Below are 7,139 nucleotides of genomic sequence, written 5' to 3' on the forward strand. Positions count from 1 at the left end.
AGCTGTAGGGGCGGTGAATCGACGCGGTGGACGACGGTGGCCGAAGGTGAGGAAGAAGACGCGGGCGTCGATGGGCCGGCTCCCCAAGCTTGATCCGGTGGCGCAGGCGACGAAGGGAAGACGACGATGCACCTTGCAACGCTAGCTCAGCGCGGGGACGATGATGGCCGCAAGGACAACAAAGCCATGGCCACAGTTCTTTCCCCGGTGTTTGCGGGGACGAAAGTGGCGAGGTTTGACTACGGGGCGCCCGGGGTCTTGTAGAACATCGGGAGGGGTTGGATGCGCGCCGTGTGGCGATCCCTGGCCATGGACGCGCTTTATCCACGGGGGCGCGGTGAACAGATGTGGGGGATGAGGGGGGTTAGGTGGGCTGGGCCTCACTGTTCTATTAAGGCCCAGTTGCACAATAATGTATTTCCCCCTTTTCTTTTCTATTTTCTCTTACTTTAATTGTTTCTCCTCAGTTTGGTAATTTAATTAAATACCAAATGATTGGAACATAAATACTAGGCCATATATTGAGTTAGAACAAATAGTTACAATTTATTTTGAAATGCTTAAATATTTGTTTAAATTGAAATGGCTCTATTTAGTGTTGTTGGTGCTGTTTTAATTAGGTTAAGGCTATTTTAATAATTCACATGATGTTGTTTTATTCACGAAAATTAGTTAGTGAATATTTGCAACTCAACAAACATTTTTTTACTGTTTGACGAAATAATAATTTGACTTGTATTTGAATTTGAATTTGTCTTGAGCTCCAACTAAGTGCCAATTTAATTTAGCAAACATGGTGACATGGCATCATTAGGTTGGGAATACTATAGCATGCTTATTGGGGTGTTACACATCTTATGCGCAATGCAAGACACCAGGAGAATGTCAGTGATGCTTTTGCAGTGGAAGCTCATGCAATGTCCCATGCCGTGTCTCTCGCTGATGATCTGGGAAGCACAGGGGTGAAATTTGAGACTGACTCACAACCGTCGTTTGATGCCCTTGACATGTACAAGGCGGATTCGTCGGCGTATGCTGCTATCATTGAGGATACAAAATACTAGCTAAAAATGTGGTTCTCTCGTCATGTACTCCCTCCGTCCCATAATATAAGAGCGTTTTTTTCAAAAACGCTCTTATATTATGGGACGGAGGGAGTAATATCTATGTGTAGGTGATCTGGAAACGATGTAGCACACGAGTTAGCTTCTGTCGGTCATTTGTACGACTCGAACCATTATGTTGAGTGGGAGTCTGATGTACCAGCCCGTTTGGCTCGATGTGTTTTGGGGTGACATGCCCAAGCACCATTCAGTTATAAAGCTTTGCTTTCTCAAAAAAAAAATTTAGGGCCACATCCTTCCAAGATTTGGTGAGCTAGTTTTGGAGAGACGTGATGTCCTTGTCTAGGGACTTATTCGACGCATAGGTGATGGGACAAGAACTAGTATCTAGGAGCACAATTGGCTCCCTCGAGACGAAATGATGTGGCCAATTGTATCTTTATTCGGTAATCCACCATAAATTGGTAGAGGAACTTATAGATGAGACTACAGCTAAATGGAACGAGTCACCTGTCCGAGAACTCTTTTGGGATGGAACCTTGATAGCAAAAGGAGTTTTTCTAATTCTGTGCAGTATGAAAAACAAATTAGAGCTCCCTTTGGAAGGTTGTTATCCCATCAAAGTTGAAAGTTTTCATGCAGAGACATCCACAACAATCTCTCCTAACTGTTGATAAACTGTGTTATGCACTTTGCAGGGGCGGAGGATTCATTTGATTATCTTGGAAAATACCTAGAATTGATCCACTTGACAACTGATACGTCTCAAATGTATAATATAATTTTGATTGTTTCATGCTGCTATATTATCAGTTATATATACTTTCATTATCATTTTATACCTTTTTATATTATTTTTCTGGACTAACCTATAAATTTAGTGCCCAATGCCGGTTCCCGTTTTCTTCTTGTTTTCGGTTTGGCAGAAAATCAATACCTAGGTAGGTCCAAACACGATGCCCATCTGTGAACATTTTTTATCGACCAGAAGGAACACTAGAAGCTTCAGGAGAAGTCGAGAGGACACACCAGCCAGTCACAAGGGCTGGTGGCGTGGTCGCGCCACCCGGGCTTGTGGGCCCCTTGAGCTTCGTCTTGACCTAATTCTTCGGCCTATAAATCAAATAATTCCTTAGACCATCCGTGCAAGATCATAGTGAAAAATATCGCCCGCGCTAGCCTCTATTCTGAAGCGATCCCATCTAGAGCCCTATTTCGGAGCTCTGTCACAGGGGGATAGGACCTACAGGTCCATAGTAGTAGCTAGATGGCTATCTCTCTCTCTCTCTCTCTCTCTCTCTCTCTCTCTCTCTCTCTCTCTCTCTCTCTCTCGGATCTTCAATACCATGTTCCCGTCTGACATCAATTAGACGTATTTTTTATGTAGTGTTGGTATCCGATGAATTGTGGATTTTTGACCAGATTGTTCATTGAATATTACTGAATCTTTGCAAGTTTCTTTCCTGTATAATTAAGTAGTTGTGTATGCTTTCTAAGTTATTTGTCTTCTCTGGCCATGATAGATGGGTAATTCTTTAGAGGGAGTGGCGCATAGTACTGGGTCCAATCTTATGGTGCTCTTCTCCAATTACAGAAAGGACTAAGACACATATTGTATTGTTGCCACTAAGGGTAGAACAACAGAGATTTATCCTATTGCTACATTTCTTTCTGCCCACATTATGTCATCTTGCTTATTGCGTTGATCTGCTTTTTATTACACTTAATACCATGATATGAATGCTAGATAGCGATTTCAGGATGGAGAATAGTAGTATATGCAGTTGGATAACGGTCTACTTATCGCGAAAGTAATGCCTATAAAAGGTTCAGCCATGAATGACCATAGTTATGAATGTTGCTTTTATGTCAATTGCCCAACATTAATTTGTCTGTCATGCCATTACCTGCTTTCGAGGGAGGCGCCACTAGTGAACCTATGCCGCTCGGGTCTATTCTCCATTAAAACTTGCTTCTATAAAAAATATCATTTTCTTTTACTATTTTTCCATTTCACTATACCCACTATCAATCCACTATTTAATTTTAACCTTACAACTAGCAAGACGAGGGGATTAACAACCTTCTTGCCAAGTTGAGAGCAAGTATTTATTTTCTTTATGTGGAGGTGTTGCTTATCTTGTTAGCTTGTTGACTCCTACTTGTTCTATTAAACCTTACGACGCGTTTGGTTGGACGCAGGTAACGTATTCAATACTGTAATGAGAATACGCTGTATTAGATCACAGACTGAGCGATTACACGATGTGTTTGGTTCAAGCAACGGAAAAGGAAACCGTGGTCTGCCGCCGGCGGTCTTGTAGAAGATGCTCGGCTGCTGGGGATGACTTGCGGCCAAATCAGAGAGCGCTAGCTGTTCATGGTGGCGCCACTGCTCACGGTAGAGAAAGGAAATCGGCCACGCTGCTGCCCGTGGCGGATATCAGCGGCGCTGCTCATGGCAGAGGAAGATCGCTGGCGCGCTGCTTACGGCGACGACTCACGGCGGCGAATGGAGATCCGGTATTGTTTTTGAAGGGGAGGAAAATCTCCGGTCCTGTAGGCTGCTACTCGATCGGTGCTCGTGGTGAAGAAAAGATCGCGCAAGCAGAGAATAGAGAGAGGGGATCGATATCGGACGAACGGCGTTATTCCATACCACAGGGTATCTGCTGTTTTTGCTTTTACGAAGAACCTTTTCCGATTACAGTGGAACCGAAACTGGTCTGACTCAAACAAACACAGGTAACGTATTCCTAAGCCGGTGTAATCGGAAGACAGCGGAAAAATCATCAACCAAACGCATCGTTAGTTCCTAACTGAGGGAAATACTTTTGTTGCTTTACTACATCACTCTTCCTCTTCAGAGAAATCCAACAACTCATACGGACTAGGAACATGGAAATCAGACATAACACATGGGCCAGCATGAGCCATAGTTTATGAATCTAGAACGTTCATCCATGATTGTGCATGCGGCCCGTAAAAAAAATACGCCTCGCTATGCTAATTCAAGTGCTAATGCCACCGCGAACAATCACCGAAAATAAGCGGATAGTGGGCTGGCCCTGTAGCCCTATGCTTTCCTCACGCTGACATCACCCAAATTTCCTTCATTATTTTTTTTACATGTTTTGAAAATTATAAATACATATATTGTGATAAAATAGTCAAGTTAATCTATTTAAAAGTGTTATTCACACATTTTAAAAATATTCATCTTGTGTAAAAAAAGCATCCTCAACTACCAAAAAATATTTGTACCACTCAAAATATTGTATGTGATATTTAAAAATGTTCATGCATTTCAAAATTAATGTACATAATTTTTTTGGAAAATCTTACACAGTTAAAAAAGCTTCAAGTAATTCAAAAAAAAAGTTCCATACCATTCAAAAAGTTGTGTGTAACATTTAAAAAATGATCATGCATTTCAAAAATATGTTTGTTACACTTAAAAATGTTTCTAAAATGTTAAACAATGTTAGATTAGTTTAAAATATTTTTTTATATCATTCAAAAATGTTTCAATGTGTATCTGAAATGATTAGCACAGATTCAAAAAATATTCAAAACACATATTTGAAAAAATATGTTAATAATCTATATAAAATGTTAAACATATAAAAACATTTAGATGTTTACGAAAATCGTACATCTATTATATTATTAAAACGATAGAAAACGAGTGGTGAAGATTTATCGCTATGGAGTTAATACTATATTATTAAAACGATAGAAAACGAGTGGCGAAGATTTATCGCTATGGAGTTAAGTTATTTGAACGGCTGAGATTCATCAATCAATATATATAACAGTCAATCACCATGTACCGAAGGAATATAGAACCTGAGTTGTTGCAAGGAGACACGAGTAGCACACGCCCAGTCAAAAAGAAAAAGGGAAGTGTAGTAGGACACAGACACGCGGCTGATTGATTTCCATAGGAAGCAGACAAACAAGAAAAACAGAAGAAGAGTAACACACGTACACGTTACACACAGTTTGCGTGAATGATTTCCATCGAATGCATACGTTGATTGCAAAGTGGATACTAATTAGAAGGGATCAGATTTAGAACTAGACGTAAAAGGCATGGACACGTTCGATGGAAGTTGATTGAAACAGTCAGTTTCGCATCCATATATGACATCATTTTGCTGCTGTAAAATATTATAACTTTTGCGGAAAAATGTAACGTATTGTGTATGTACACGTAACTAGAGTTCACGTGCACATGCATATGGACTTTTTTTTAGAGACTCGAACGCACATGCATAGAAGACACATAGACTTGGTCATTCATCCATGCCAGGTTAGCAAAGCTATAAGCCCCAAATTAAGGTACAGGTCAAAATAAATAAATAAGAAAACCTAGAAGCCAACTAATAATAGTAACAAAAATAGTCACAACGGCGGATAAATCTTCAAAAATAAAATTACCGAAAAAGGCTTTCGCCCCGCTTTATATTATAAAGCCAACCGCACAATAAGCATCCAACAAAGACCAACGCACCACAAACACACACACACACGGAGGTCCACAGGAGCCAAAGTAGTACATCAAAGGGTCATAGCTGAGGGCACAGCACAACAAGCCCTAAAATCAAAAGACGCACGCCACAATCCGCACAAACGCCAGGCGGACTAATCAGGCTCAGGGGGAGGAGGCGGCAGCGGGGGAGCCAAGCGGAGCGCCATCGAGCGGAGATCGGATAGGAGGGCGGTGATGGCGTCCCGGTCCTGAGGGCGGCTAAGCGGCCGCCAAAGCTGCAGGTAACCACACAGTTTAAAGATTGCGTCAGTCGCACGACGAAGGGGCACCTTCTGAATAACAAGCTTATTACGGATGTTCCAAAGCGTCCAGGCAAGAACCCCTACGCACAGCCATCTAATATGGCGGAAGCGGGCAGGGCAGGCGTTAAGCTCAGCAAGCAGGTCGGGGAAGTTGGTATTACACCACTGTCCACCAACCGTTTCGCGGAAACGGGCCCAAAGGAACTGGGCAGGGTGGCACGAGAAAAAGATGTGGTTAGCATCCTCAACGGTGCCACAGATGGGGCACATTCCATCACCCGGGCCATTTCGCTTGAGGACCTCAACACCCGAGGGGAGCCGGCCACGGATCCATTGCCATAGGAAGATCCGGATCTTCAGCGGGAGACGGATATCCCAGATCGGGCTAAATGGTTCCGGGGCCGACGAGGGAGTAATGGCACCGTATAGGGACTTCGTGGAGAAACGTCCGGAAGGCTCGAGGCGCCAGGACAGAGCGTCCCAGTCCTCCGCCACCTCCATCGGTAGAAGAGCAATGTCCTGGAGGAGGGCGTCCCAGGCGGCCACCTCAGGGGGACCAAACGGGCGCCGGAAGGCGAGACGCCCTAAGTCAATAAGGGTCGTCTCAACCGATACTCGGGGGTCAACCGCAATGGCAAATAGCTCAGGGAAACGCACCGCCAGGGGGGCGTTCCCTAGCCAACGGTCGAGCCAAAACAGGGTCGAGGCTCCGGAGCCAACCGATATAGAGGTGCCAATGCGTAGTACGGGCAGGAGCTGGATCACAGACTGCCAGAACTGGGAACCGCCCGTACGTTGGCAAAAGGCGAGAGGCTGGCCACGAAGATATTTATTACGTATGATGGTGAGCTAGAGGCCTCCCTCCCCGTTGGCAATACGCCACAGCCAGCGAGTCAGGAGGGCAATGTTCATGCGTCGGGAAGAGAGGATGCCAAGACCCCCCTGGTCTTTGGGCTTGCAAATGTACACATGACTTGACTAAAACAAATGTATATCCATATATCAAATTTTCCTTTTTAAACCTAATAATATGTTAGGGAATTTCTTAAGATATTTTGCATCATTCATAAAATGTTTCAACGTTATTTGTACAATGTTTAGCACAAATTCATAAAACATATGGAAAGCACTTATTTGAAAATATATTAATCATTTATTCCAAAAATGTTTAACATATATAAAAAATATTTTATATGTACATAAAAATGTGTATTGTGTATGAAAAGGAAAAATCTAAACAATTATTTTAGAAAATACTAATCATGTATTTGAAAAATA

This window comes from Triticum aestivum, chromosome 7A, assembly GCF_018294505.1.
Source record: "Triticum aestivum cultivar Chinese Spring chromosome 7A, IWGSC CS RefSeq v2.1, whole genome shotgun sequence".
Lineage (NCBI taxonomy): Eukaryota > Viridiplantae > Streptophyta > Magnoliopsida > Poales > Poaceae > Triticum > Triticum aestivum.